This window comes from Notothenia rossii (genome assembly GCF_949606895.1).
Source record: "Notothenia rossii genome assembly, chromosome: 9".
NCBI lineage: Eukaryota > Metazoa > Chordata > Actinopteri > Perciformes > Nototheniidae > Notothenia > Notothenia rossii.
In genome coordinates this window covers 48,323,558-48,338,177 of record NC_136907.1, presented here as the reverse complement: position 1 = coordinate 48,338,177, position 14,620 = coordinate 48,323,558, and the positions used below count along the sequence as shown (strand labels likewise).

Below are 14,620 nucleotides of genomic sequence, written 5' to 3'. Positions count from 1 at the left end.
GAATCTAAACAAAAACAAGCACAGATCACGCATCACTGACGACAACCTCCACGCTGTTCTACGGATTGCTACAGCACAGGACCTAAAACCAGACATTGACACACTGGCCACGGAAAAACGTTGTCAGACATCTGGTCAGAAAACACATTGGTAAGCATTTGAAAAAAACCTAATAATATATAATCAAATGCAATTCAACCAAGAAGAACAATAGTTAAACTATGTGCAATGTAATGATTGTGTTTGCATTTTGTTTTGTGTTTGTTATTTACAGAACATGATCAATGGATGAGGATGGTGGAGAGGGGATCCACATGGTGTGTTCAAGGACAGGCAGCATCTCCTCATCAAAAACTAACCTAAAAACTTGACCAATATAGTTGTGGACTGAGACAACCCTTATTTTGTTGTTTTGAGTTTATTACATATACTACTTTATATGTGTAGCAATGTATTTAGTGTTTGCAGGTTTTATGTGTTTCTGCAAACAAATGTTTACTGTAATCAAACCATCTCTCATGAGTTGGATGTATGCCCCCTGCAAGGCTGTGTGCAGCCATTTGTTTTTGTAAAATGCTACATCTGTCACACATGTTCTTAGCAGCTCACAATTGTTGGTTTTACAGTTATTTGTTATTTCAAGTTTTGAACAAAGTTAATGTCATAACTTGTGTTTGATGTTATTTTTCTTTATTCACTTGGATAGTTTGATCGTTGATTGATGGAGTAATATGGGTTTCATAACCTGACAAATTAAAAGGATTTATGTTATAATAACAGAGCAACAAGCAAACATATTTTTTACATCTATGCAAATATATATGTAATATTTGTAACTTGAATAAGTAATACATTCAGTTATTTAATATTAAGGAGTAGTTACATTTATTTTACATTGCATTTAGTTACATTGCATTTAGTTACATTTATAAGTTACATCTGGCCCTTTGAGGGCAACGATTATGCTGATGTGGCCCTCGGTGAAAATGAGTTTGACACCCCTGGTTTAGGGTAAGGGTTAGGGTTAGGCATGTGTTGGTTATGGTTAAGGTTAGGATAAGTCTCCAGGAAATGCATGTAAGTCAATGTAATGTGCCCTGAAGTGATGTATACATGGTATGTGTGTGTGTGTGTGTGTGTGTGTGTGTGTGTGTGTGTGTGTGTTTGCATGTGTGTGTGTTTGTGTGTGTGTTTGTGTGTGTGTGTGTGTGTGTGTGTGTGTGTGTGTGTGTGTGTGTGTGTGTGTGTGTGTGTGTGTGTGTGTGTGTGTGTGTGTGTGTGTGTGAGCAGAGATTCTGTGAGCAGCCATTAGCCTGACAAGTAGCTGCAGACTGGAGGGTAATTCTCCCTCATCATCATGGACCTACGTTGGATTTGTTTTCATGGCAAATAAATGTTCACTTTAAAGGTCCCATGTCATGGCCATTTCTACTGATCATAATTCCATTGTTGAGGTCTACTAGAATAGATTTACATTGTTCAATGTTCCAAAATCACATTGGTTTCTCATACAGCATCTCTGTATAGTATGTATTCACTCTCTGTCCTAAACGCCTTGTTGGAGCTCCTGACCCCCCCTCCCTATGAGCCCACTGTGCTCTGATGTGTGTTTATGTGTTACAATGGCCTTTGTTAGCAACCAGAAAATGACACCAGCAATGACAAACAGATGAGAATGCTGCGTGGTGTCTGGGTGCCGTATTGGCGGGATGAAACGGGGTTCGCTACTCCGCCCTTTGACCTTGAGGAGCCGACAGTGTGAGCTGTATTACTGGTGTCGTTTCCTGGTTGCTGCGTGGGGTCTGTGAGACAGCGAAAGACCGTGGAACTCAGCCTGAGCACACAAACACACTCATAGCCAGGCTGTAATAACCAGAAAAGCATGACATGGGACCTTTAATTCCAATTGAGGTTTGAAGTGTCTAAAATCCTTCACTAACAAATATATTTTTGTATTATCATTAACTTTTGTTGTATTATTGGTTTTAGTGAAACCACAATCTTCCATTTGATAGACAAAAACATTTTGTCATCAGGAAATACTGCCTGAATCTGGAGGGGTGGGTACTATTTCTTATTTCTTCCTCTGTAAATCTGGATCCACCACTGACCAAATAACATTATGTACATTTGGCTGTTAATTCTTACTCAAGTAGGTTTGGGAATGTTGGACTATTTCCTGCTTTGTGTTCTCCCACTTCTCCAGCCCTCCATCAGCAGTTAATCCTCCTGCTCCTGCTGCAGCTTGTTATTTCAAAGGTCTAGCTTGAGAAACAGCTGCCTCTGTTAATTAAACAGCCTTTACTGTCTAATATTGCTGCGTCTCATCTCAAATAATGCTTGACAGAAATGCAAGGGTTCGGATATCAAAATGTCATTGGCTTGTTAAATGTTGTTTACCAAACTCCCAAAATGTATTTTCCATTTTATAAACACACATATGAGTATTTGACAATTCTATGACCGCTTCCATCATATTGACTACGGTGGACGACAGCTGAAAGCGCGGTACAATGGCCCAAAATACATCCATAGTGAGGAACATGCTGCAATTTAAAAACAATGAAAATATAAAAACACATGCGCAGCATTCAAAAGAAAATTCAACAAACTGACAAATCCTGCACAGCATTTACTGAAATCCCTGAATAAACCAGTTAAAATAAATGCTGCAACTAGCTCACAACAGAAACACTGGTGACGCACACAGCTGGAGCGGATCGCTTGTTGACGTTCAGGGATTATAAAGCAGGCCAACTGTCACTGGAAACTCACTTACAATTTGTCTAAAATGTTAGTTTTCTTCTTATTTTATCAATGTGATCACATGATTCCTTCTGATATTATTGCATATCTGCTTTAAGCTAGCTAGCTAACCTAGTTTACCTATACTTATTAAATATATCAGACAACTTCAAGACACTGGTACGTGCGTACCATGCTGTGAATGGATCTGGCCCTTCCTACATCCAGGCAGAGATGGGTGTAACGCGTGACTTTAATAATATTACTTTTGTCGGTAACGGAGTAGTGTAATGCGTTACTTTTATAATTCAGTAATCACACTACAGTTACTAACATTGCCCCGACACGCGTTACTTCGTTACTTTTATAAAATCAGTCATAATCACACCGACAGACAAGAGGGGTTTCCGTCGCAGGTTTATACTGTATTTACGTAATCTGCGCGACTTGCACGTCCACATCTCCATGTGCAGTGCTGCATAAACATGGCTAAGTCAGCGATAACTTTCGTGGGCTGGAGGTATCGCCATTATTTTGAGTTCGTCCGAAGAATAGACAGGAATGTGACGGTGAGGTGCAAACTGTGTCCAGGCCAGAAGCTGTTATCCACTGCTGTAAACACCACGTCAAACCTCAACAAACACCTGCAAAGAACACATGCTAAGTTCAAGCTAATAGCTACGGACTCCCTAACCCAGAGTGAGGATGTTGTGAGTGCGCGACCCAGTCTCACAGCATTTCGTTTTATAGTAACAACATTTAATCTATTGATTCGTGTTCACCAACAAAAGTTTTCCCTTTTTTTCGTGTCACACAGAACGATTTTAAAAGCAATGTACTTCTATTGGTAGTATGTTTCATGCCTGCAGCACGTCTTTTTGTCCGTTCGGGTCTTGGAAGACCGGAAGCTATGGAGTTCATAAAAACATCTTCTTACTCAATATCAAGCCACGATTATTGTTTTTATTTTAAATCGTATAATTTCTGACTTTTTTTGTCGTCTGTGAGGAAAATAAATGGGGCTCAGAGCCTCAAAATACTGAAATCTGTATTTTTAAAATCTTTTTTTCCTTCTAATTTGTTATTCTTTTAAAAATAACACACTGTTATTTACTCACAATTATCCTTGTTTTTATTTATTTTATTAATTCCATAATCTCTGTCTTTTTTGGCGTCCGTCAGGAACTGAATTTCAAAATAAAAATAACCGGAAACAGACGTAGGCCTATAAGGGACATTTCAAGCTTCATTGCGATACACACATACACAGCCACTGAACTGATTACCCAAGATCCTCAGCTATGGTTTAAGCTCGCTGATTGGATGTTTTAGCCGCAATGCAAGTAGGGATATGGTGTTAATGCGATATGAAATGCGAAAAACATTAAAAAAACTTTAAAAAAAAACTTTATTCTGAGTGTTCTTGCTTTTCTCTTTGAAAGTCATCACATAACAGCATTGTAATACACGGTTCGGCTGCATTACATATTACAGATCTGCCGTAGTTCTTTATTTATAGAGCCCTGATGAGAAGACCTTTGGACAAACAGGAAGAACTTCCAGTCCAATGCCGACTGCATGCACAGCGTTAGAAAATTGGGCCTTCAAAATAAAAGTTTGACTTTTTTCCACATCTGCGACCCACTCGAAACGGGTAAAAAATATATTTTTATTTTTTGTTAGTCATTATGTTAATACCACCCTAAAGACTTGTGTGATAAAAAAAAAAGGAAATTTGAAACATTTTTCTTTCTGGGTCACAGGAGGATAATAACAAAGAACTGGCTTATCTAAAGCCAGTTGAGTAGGACTTGAAATGTTTTGGCTCTATGAAACCTGATGTACTTATATGATTCTGTTTTCTTCAAGTTTGTATCTTCTTGGTTGAATGCACTTATTGTAAGTCGCTTTGGATAAAAGCGTCAGCTAAATGCAATGTAATGTAATATACTGACAGATACTTATACTTATTAAACAAACTAACTCTGCTAACAGTGACAGTTGGCCAACTTTATAATCCCCAAACGTCAAAAAGCGCTCTGCTCCCAGCTGTTTCATCACATATCAGTGTCCCCATGGTTTCTGTTGTGTTTTCAGCTTCTTGCAGCGTTTTGTATTTACAGAAATGTGTATCCAGGGTTTTATGTATGCAGTGGTTTAGTAAACCCTGCTCATGGGTTGTCTAGTTAGTGAGGATGTTTCTTTATTTGCATGTGTCTTTGCCCATTTGTGTTTTTATAATTGCATCATATCTGAGGCTGCAGCACAGTTAGGCCTAACTACAGATATACTGAAACCGGCATCCGATCAGTTCACAAGTCCCTACAGACTGATCTACTGCCGCCCCGATTAAGAATTTGTGAGGATCTGCAGTACTTCCTTCTTCTTTTCCCCTTCTGTGTTTGTTTTGTCTGTTTGTCTGTCTTCCTGGCTGGGCGTGGCAGACCTACATTCTGATTCCCGCCAACTCACCTCCTCAGCTGCTGCTCATCACACTGATTGCCACTACTCACCTGCACCTACTTAAAACCCTGGTTCCCCTCCTCAGACTTCGCCAGTTCTTCATTTATTCTTCAGTGGTAAACAATTGTCCAGGCCTACTAGTGTTTTTGCTAGTGATTTTTTGATGCTCCTTGTGAAGGGAAATTCTTTCCTACTCCTGCTTGTTTTTCCTTTTCCAGATCCACATACTCCAGCCTCTCTGCCAGCCACGTCCAGTCCTCCCTCCTTGTCAGCCCAGCTCCACGTCTCCCCTCTATGTGCTCATCGTCAACTCCTTGCCAGTGTCGTGGACAAAATAAAGCCCTTTTTTGACACTTCACCACTGTCTCAGTTTTAGTGCTTGTTTAGGGGGTTCTCATCTCCAGTCACTTCTCGGGAAGCCTAACAGAAGAACTGGCCAACAATGAACCCCGCAGGCACTGGAGCGGATCCCGCCACAGTCCATCATGCCCTGTCTAGTCAGGGTTCCCTCCTGGGTCAACACGACCAGCTCATTCGGGCGTTAGTAGAGAGCAATCAATCCATGGCTCATCATGTCTCTGGGTTAGCTTGCCAGATCTCAGCTCTAACTACCTCAGCTGCAGCTTCTCATGCCACTCCCAATCCAGCTATTTTCCTACTCAACGCCAGGATTTCCCCATCACCGACCCTGAGCCATTCCACGGAGAGGTGGAGAAATGCAGAGGATTTATTTTTCAGTACAACAAGGTTTTTCGCCAGCGTCCTGTTTCGTTTGCCGCTGATGTTACCAGGATTAATTACGTTCTGATTTTGCTCCGTGGCAAGGCTTTAACCTGGGCAGTTCTTCAGTGGATTATGACTCTCTGCGTTTTGAATGCTTCTCAGATCGTTTTTCTGCTGTTTTTGATCATCCCAATTATCCTGGCTCTGCCGAGAATCAGCTGCTCAGTTTACAACAAGGAAACCGCACTATAGCTGAGTATTCCATTGAGTTTCACACACTCGCTGCAGAGGCTCGATGGGAAGAGGCGGCTCTCAAGGCGGTGTTTTTGAGAGGATTAAAGGATCAGCTTCGGGATGAATTGGCAGCACGAGACGTTCCAGCGGATCTCCCAGATCTGATTTCCTTGGTGTCCCGCCTGGACTGTCGTTTGCGGGAGCGCCGACCTGAGCGGACACAGCGGAATCCACCAGTCTCACACAGTAAGCCCAGTTTTTCCACCTACCCTGTTCCCTCAGTGTTTAAGTCTCCTTCCGTTTTCTCGCCGCCCAGCGTGCGCACCTCTTCTCACGAGGAGGCTATGCAGCTGGGGCGTGCTAGACTCTCTCCGGAGGAACGTCAGCGCCGGATGTGTGCTGGCCAATGCATGTATTGTGGTAACGCCGGGCATGTCATTGACAACTGTCCAGTACGCCCAAACGTGGGAGCTTGTCAGTGAGATTGGGGGTCCTGACAAGTCCACAGCCATCATCTTTACCCCCTTCCTTGAATCGTTTTCTAATACCCGCCAAGATCTGTGTTAACACTATGACTTTGCCTCTCCAAGCCTTCATTGATTCTGGTGCTGAGGATAGTTTTTTGGACTGTGAGCTAGTTGAACAGCTGGGACTCTGCCTGGAGCCTTTAGATCAGGGGTGCCCAACCAGTCGATCGCGATCGACCGGTCAATCGCGGGGAGATTCCCAGTCGATCGCGAGATGTGTCTAAAAACAACAACAATATTCAGTTTTATCGTTAATGTCCTGTAACATAATCTTTCTGTGGCAGAATAATGCGCTTGAACGCATCAAAGCTTTGTGATTTGCCGGCGTGACCCCAAAAAAGCCCAAAATATATAATTTTCACTCCGAGTGGGAGGATGATTATGTTTGTATCTATTCCAATTCAAAGTCCATCTGTCTCATCTGCAATGCGAGCATGGCTTTATCGAAGAAGGGTCATTTAGTAGCGGCATTTCAAAACAGTGCACAAACGCTACGAGACGGAATTCCCTCCTAATTCTGCCCTACGCTCCCAAAAGGTGAGGGACCTGAAAGGTGAGCTAAATGCACAGCTGTCAATTTTCACCCGGCCCAACAACAAGAGCAAGGCTGCTACCATAGCATCTTATCGTGTCAGTCATGTTCTTGCGAAACACATGAAGTCTTTCAAAGACGGCTAAGTTGTGAAAGAAGCATTTCTGGAGGCTGCCGACGCGCTTTTGGGGGACAGTAAAAATAACAGTAGCATTTCAACAGGTTTTTGATATAATAAAAACTCAAGTTATATTCCGTTATTTATCAGCTGTAAGTTTTAGTTTGTTTGAACTTATTCATTATAATTATTGTACAAAATGGTATAAGAATGCAAACTTAAATTGATTATAGTCTATTATCAATTCAGGTTAAGAAACTAGTGTTGCTTGCATCCTATTTTAAAAAGGCATTTATTTTTATACTCTACTAAAATGCAACAAAAAAAGGGTTTGATTCTATTAATTGTGTCTTTTTTATTGCACTTTGGCAGCAGATTCCTGTGTAGCTTCAGATCTGAGTTGTCTTATTAGTAAGCCTAATTTATACTTTTGTAGCAACACTATTTTTATATAATGACAAAGAAAGGGTTCAGAGTCTTTTCTTTTTTCCCTGTGTCATATGTGGCAGCACTGTTCAATGTTTCTTGAAAACATTACCCACTGTAGTATGTGATGTGTGAATAAACTCCAACTCTGTATCAACAACACTGTTGTGTAACTTCAGTTTAATACTTTTATGTGTGTAGATTAGAAAGAGGTAAGATAAAGGATCTGCAGTATTTTATGAAGTATTCATCGTACAAATGTCAGTTTTATACAAGTAGAAGTGTGTATTTACCTGGTAGTAGGCTGTCAGTAATGGCTACGCCTCTCTATTTGGACTGGTGGATCTCGGCAGTCTGGCAACTTTAAAAGTAGCTCTCGGTTCAAAAAAGGTTGGGCATCCCTGCTTTCGATGAACTTCTAACAGCCTATGCACCTTGGGCAAATAATCTCCTCTGTAACAGCACAGTCAGCCACTTTGAGCCCCTCTGGGCTCCCTCAATAAAAACATCCTCCCCTCTATCATGAACCTTGGAGTGACCTTCAATAGCGCTTTTAAATTTGATAAGCAGGTCAGCACCGTAGTCAAGACCTGCTTTTTTAAAATACGACTATTGGCTAAGACCAAGTCGTTTTTATCTTTTAAAGACCCAGAAAGGGTTATTAACGCCTTTGTTACCTCGAGACTGGATTACTGCAATACTCTGTATTTGGGTATGGACCAGGCCTCAATTAGACGCCTGCAGCTAGTGCAGAACGCAGCTGCACGTCTTCTAACTGGCCATAAAAAGCGTGACCACATCACCCCAATGCTGGCCTCATTGCACTGGCTTCCAGTTCGGTTCAGAGTAGATTTTAAAATCCTTTTATTTGTTTTCAAAGCCCTAAATGGGCTGGCTCCGGCCTACCCAGGCAGAGCCTTAAGGTCAGCTGATCAGCTGCTGCTGATAGTGCCAGACCAGGGTACCGAGCATTCGCAGCAGCGGGCCTCAGGTTCTGGAACATTTTGCCCCTCCATGTGAGGTCGGCCCAGACCCTGTTTTTTTTTTTAAATCAACACTTAAAACTCACTTTTTCTCTCTGGCTTTCTAGGCTTCTCTTATCAAGAATAACTTTTATCCAAGACCTTTTCCCTCTCTAACCTCTCAAGGTTTTATTAGAGGGAAACGGTTTGCAGAGTGGCTTAGACAGGCCGGGGAATGTTACGATTCGTAGACACAGCGTACCTCCCTATCTCTCATCAATTTCCAACTAAGGCTCCAGTGGGGACCTTGTTCCCTGAGTGTGCCTCTCCACCTCTGTTTCTTACTCTCTTACTTGCTACCCTTTGCCCTCAACCTATTCTAAGGGAGTGCTTGTTCTTCCGTCTGTCTGTCTGTCTGTCTGCATCTGTGTATTCATGCTGTAAAATGTATTATCTCTTCGATTTACACACGGCATCTATTGCACGTCTGTCCGTCCTGGGAGAGGGATCCCTCCTCTGTTGCTCTCCCTGAGGTTTTTCCCATTTTTTCCCTTTAAACTGTGGGTTTTCTCCGGAAGTTTTTCCTTGTACGATGTGAGGGTCTACGGACAGAGGGTGTCGTTTTTTCTCATACTGATATTCTGAACAATCTGTGCTATTGTATTAGCTCTAAAGTGTCTTTACTGTAGGCTATTTTTATTATTTGTACAGCACTTTGGCTCGACCAAAAATCGTTTATAAATGTGCTATATAAATAAAACTTGATTTGATTTGACATTGATCACCTCCGGCAACCACAGAGAGCTCATCCAGTTAAAGGTAATCTTTGCACCTTCCACACCTCTGGTATTGGGTTATCCGTGGCTTCGCACCCACAACCCACACATTGATTGGGCTAATGGAAAAATCATTGAATGGCATCAGGACTGTCTCGCTAACTGCCTGTTATCTGCCATGCCTCCTGTCTCCCCAAACCCTGCCTTCTGCTCTGCTGCTTCTGTAGACTTAACTGGAATCCCTACGACCTACCACGACCTGAGACTGGTCTTCAGCAAGGAGAGGGCTCTCTCCCTTCCTCCTCACCGGCCCTACGACTGCTCCATAGATCTGTTTCCTGAGGCTCCTCTACCCACCAGCCGCCTCTACAAACTGTCCCGTCCTGAGAAAGATGCTATTGAGCTACAGTTGCAAGAAAAAGTATGTGAACACTTTGGAATTACCTGGATTTCTGCATAAGTTGGTCATAAAATGGAGGAAGCCACTGCTGTCCAGAAAAAACATTGCTGCACGTTTGAAGTTTGCAAAAGAGCACCTGGGTGCTGTCAAAATATTCTGTGGACAGATGAAACCAAAGTTGAGTTGTTTGGAAGGAACACACAACGCTATGTGTGGAGAAAAAAAGGCACAGCACACCAAAATCAAAACCTCATCCCAACTGTGAAGTATGGTGGAGGGAGCATAATGGTTTGGGGCTGCTTTGCTGCCTCAGGGCCTGGACAGATTGCCATCATCGACGGAAAAATGAATTCTCAAGTTTATCAAGACATTTTGCTGGAGAACTTAAGGCCATCTGTCCACCAATTGAAGCTCAACAGAAGATTGGTGATTCAACAGGACAACGACCCAAAGCAAAGAAGTAAATCAACAACAGAATGGCTTCAACAGAAGAAAATACGCCTTCTGGAGTGGCCCAGTCAGAGTCCTGACCTCAACCCAATTGAGATGCTTTGGCATGACCTCAAGAGAGCGATTCACACCAGACATCCCAAGAATATTGCTGAACTGAAACAGTTTTGTAAAGAGGAATGGTCCAAAAGTCCTCCTGACTGTTGTGCAGGCCTGATGCAACTATAGGAAACGTTTGGTTGAGGTTATTGCTGCCAAAGGAGGGTCAACCAGTTATTAAATCCAAGGGTTCAGATACTTTTTCCACCCTGCACTGTGAATGTTTACATGGTGTGTTCAATAAAAACATAAAAACATATAGTATGTGTGGTTTTAGCTTAAGCAGACTGTGTTTGTCTATTGTTGTGACTTAGATGAAGATCAGAACACATTTTATGACCAATTTATGCAGAAATCCAGGTAGTTCCAAAGGGTTCACATACTTTTTCTTGCAACTGTATATATCACTGCTGGGATTATTCGTCCTTCCTCCTCCCCGTGGGTGCCGGATTCTTCGTTGGCAAGAAGGATAAGGCACTGCGACCTTGCATTGACTTTTGTGGGTTAAACAACATCACTGTTAAGAACAAGTACCCATTACCCCTTCTCACCTCTGCTTTTGAACCTCTCCAAGAGGCAACCCTGTTCACCAAGCTTGACCTTAGGAACGCCTATCACCTGATCCGTATCCGTCAAGGGGATGAATGGAAGACGGCTTTCAACAAAGATCATTTTGAGTACCTAGTCATGCCTTTTGGTCTCACTAATGCTCCAGCAGTATTTCAGGATCTGGTCAACGATGTCCTGCGTGATTTCCTTAACCGCTTTGTCTTTGTGTACATAGAGGACATCCTGATTTTCTCCAAGAACCAGGAGGAACACGGGAACCAAGTCCGCCTGGTGCTTCAGAGACTGCTGGAGAACTAGCTCTATGTCAAGGCTGAGAAGTGTGAGTTCCACCAGAACCGGATCAGCTTCCTGGGCTATATCATCAGGCAAGGCAGAGTGGAGGCAGATCCTGGAAAGATGGAGGCAGTGCTGGAGTGGAGGAGAGAGCTTAAGGGTCGCTGTGGCATGACCTCAAGAGAGCGATTCACATCAGACATCCCAAGAATATTGCTGAACTGAAACAGTTTTGTAAAGAGGAATGGTCCAAAAGTCCTCCTGACCGTTGTGCAGGTCTGATATGCAACTATAGGAAACGTTTGGTTGAGGTTATTGCTGCCAAAGGAGGGTCAACCAGTTATTAAATCCAAGGGTTCACATACTTTTTCCACCCTGTACTGTGAATGTTTACATGGTGTGTTCAATAAAAACATAAAAACATATAGTATGTGTGGTTTTAGCTTTAGCAGACTGTGTTTGTCTATTGTTGTGACTTAGATGAAGATCAGAACACATTTTATGACCAATTTATGCAGAAATCCAGGTAGTTCCAAAGGATTCACATACTTTTTCTTGCAACTGTATATATCACTGCTGGGATTATTCGTCCTTCCTCCTCCCCGTGGGTGCCGGGCTCTTCGTTGGCAAGAAGGATAAGGCACTGCAACCTTGCATTGACTTTTGTGGGTTAAACAACATCACTGTTAAGAACAAGTACCCATTACCCCTTCTCACCTCTGCTTTTGAACCTCTCCAAGAGGCAACCCTGTTCACCAAGCTTGACCTTAGGAACGCCTATCACCTGATCCGTATCCGTCAAGGGGATGAATGGAAGACGGCTTTCAACAAAGGTCATTTTGAGTACCTAGTCATGCCTTTTGGTCTCACTAACGCTCCAGCAGTATTTCAGGATCTGGTTAACGATGTCCTGCGTGATTTCCTTAACCGCTTTGTCTTTGTGTACATAGAGGACATCCTTATTTTCTCCAAGAACCATGAGGAACACGAAAACCAAGTCCGCCTGGTGCTTCAGAGACTGCTGGAGAACTAGCTCTATGTCAAAGCTGAGAAGTGTGAGTTCCACCAGAACCGGATCAGCTTCTTGGGCTATATCATCAGGCAAGGCAGAGTGGAGGCAGATCCTGGAAAGATCGAGGCAGTGGTGGAGTGGAGGAGAGAGCTTAAGAGGTTTCTGGGCTTCGCCAACTTTTACCGCCGCTTCATCAGGAACTTCTGTAAGGTTGCTGCACCCCTCTCAAGACTCACCTCTGTCAACATTAAGTTCTTCTGGATCCCAGAGGCAAATTAGGCTTTTCGCAAACTCAAGTCCCTGTTCACCTCTGCTCTCATCCTCATCCAGCCAGACCCTGAGAAGGAGTTTGTTGTGGAGGTTGATGCGTCAGACACGGGGGTGGGAGCTGTCTTGTCGCAAACAGCTGGTTCTAATAACATCCTCCATCCTTGTGTCTTCTTTTCACGCCGCCTCTCTCCTGCTGAGCGCAATTATGATGTTGGAAACAGGGAGCATCTGGGAGTCAAGTTGGCATTAGAGGAGTGGAGACACTGGCTCGAGGGCAGCAAGCAGTCATTCCTGGTCTGGACCGACCACAAGAATCTCGCCTACATCCAGTCAGCAAAACGGCTGAACTCCCGACAGGCCAGGTGGGCTCTCTTCTTTAGTCGTTTCAACTTTAGTCTCACATACCGTCCAGGTTCCCGGAATGTAAAGCCTGATGCTATATCCAGACTGCAATCGCCTGACTCTCCCGAGCCCTCTGCTGTTTCAATACTCAGGGTTCCTGCAGGTTTCGCCAACTCAAATTTAAGACTTTTTAAGACATTTTTAAGACCACTTTGAAAACAATTTAAGACCTATTTCACGGCAAGAAAGTATGAAGGAAAATTGCTATGAAAGAAGAAATATGTCCCATAATTACTTACAAAGTAAATGAATTAATGTTCAACATAAGAACATAACAGTACACAGAACTGTGTTAGCGTGTTAGACAAAAAGTGTGTATGTGTGTGTGTCTGTGTTCGGGCTGTGCAATTAATCGTATTTTAATCGCAATTACGATTTTGGCCTGCCACAAATACGAAAACAACATCGAAAAACGATTATTTAGCTTTGCTAGGTTGTGACAGTGCACTGCAACATATTTGATCTAATTAATTTTAGTTTAATTGATTTTTATTTATCATATTTATATATTTTTAGTAGCTTGTGGAAGTGCGCTCCAAAATATTTTTTTATCTTGTTTATTGGTATTTATTATTTTGATATTATTTATTTAAATGTATCATTTATTTAATTTATTTTTGTATAGGTTTTTCCGTTGAATTATACTTTCAGGGTAATCAACAGTTAAAAAGATACCGTTCAAATTATTATTTGTTTTAAAGTTCAATAAATGGATGTTTTCAAAGTCAATGAATAATCATATTTAATAATCGTGATATCAATTATTGACCAAAATAATCGTGATTTCTCACGTGATTTTTGCCATAATCGAGCAGGTCCACAGCACCTCCGCTTTTAGGGTTGACGTCGCCCGGAGGTCCCCCGGTGTTGTTGCGGGAGCTGCTGCACTAGCTAACGCTGCATTAGCTAACGCTGCACTAGCTAACGCTGCACTAGCTAACGCTACATTAGCAAAACAAACGCTAATTTATTTTGCAAAAGGTGCAGCGGGCTTCAAAACACGTTCCCCTCCACTGGTTTCGACTAAGCACTAAATTCGATGTTTTCCAACCAAATACGGTTGAACTTACACTTCCCCATATTTATTTGCAAGTAGATTCGAAGATACCTGAGTTTCTGACTGCCGCAAGCTGAAGCTTGGTTGCTAGGTTACTAGCTGGGTGTTCTCCGATAAGGGGCCGGGGGAAACAAAGTTAGTGATTACTGGTTCCATGTTGATTTATTTCAATACAAATTGTTGGGGGGAACTGAAAGGCTATTACTGTACTGGCTACTTTGCAGCCCGGACATTTCCCCCAAAACACATTTAGACGCGATTGCAACACAGAAGTACCTTTCAAATCCGATCATTTTTAAGACCTTCTAAATCATATTTATGACCTTTCTTATTTTTTTGGTCATATTTAAGACCTTTTTAAGGCCTTAAATTCATATTATCAAATGTAAGACTATTTAAGACCCCGCGGGAACCCTGAATACTGCCCAAGTGTTGTGCTGTTGGCATCTTCTCTTGGGAGATTGATAACACCATCCAGGAGGCGTTGAGAGAGCAACCAGACCTGAATAACGGTCCTCCGAACCGTCAGTACGTTCCCGATGCTGCTCGCTTCAAGGTCCTACAGTGGGTCCACAGTTCCC

At 42.5% G+C, this 14,620-nt stretch overlaps 1 protein-coding gene and 1 long non-coding RNA gene across 2 annotated transcripts in view; one reads left to right on the top strand and one right to left on the bottom strand.

Moving 5' to 3' along the window:
• The window catches only part of LOC307019244 (cadherin-18-like), a 323,849-nt gene that overhangs the window by 112,340 nt on the left and 196,889 nt on the right, over window positions 1-14,620 (bottom strand). The gene's annotated exons all lie outside the window — the stretch shown is intronic.
• On the top strand, window positions 32-777 carry LOC307019254. The gene is made up of 2 exons (XR_013802619.1): window positions 32-150; window positions 275-777. It is a non-coding gene; the product is annotated as an uncharacterized lncRNA (long non-coding RNA).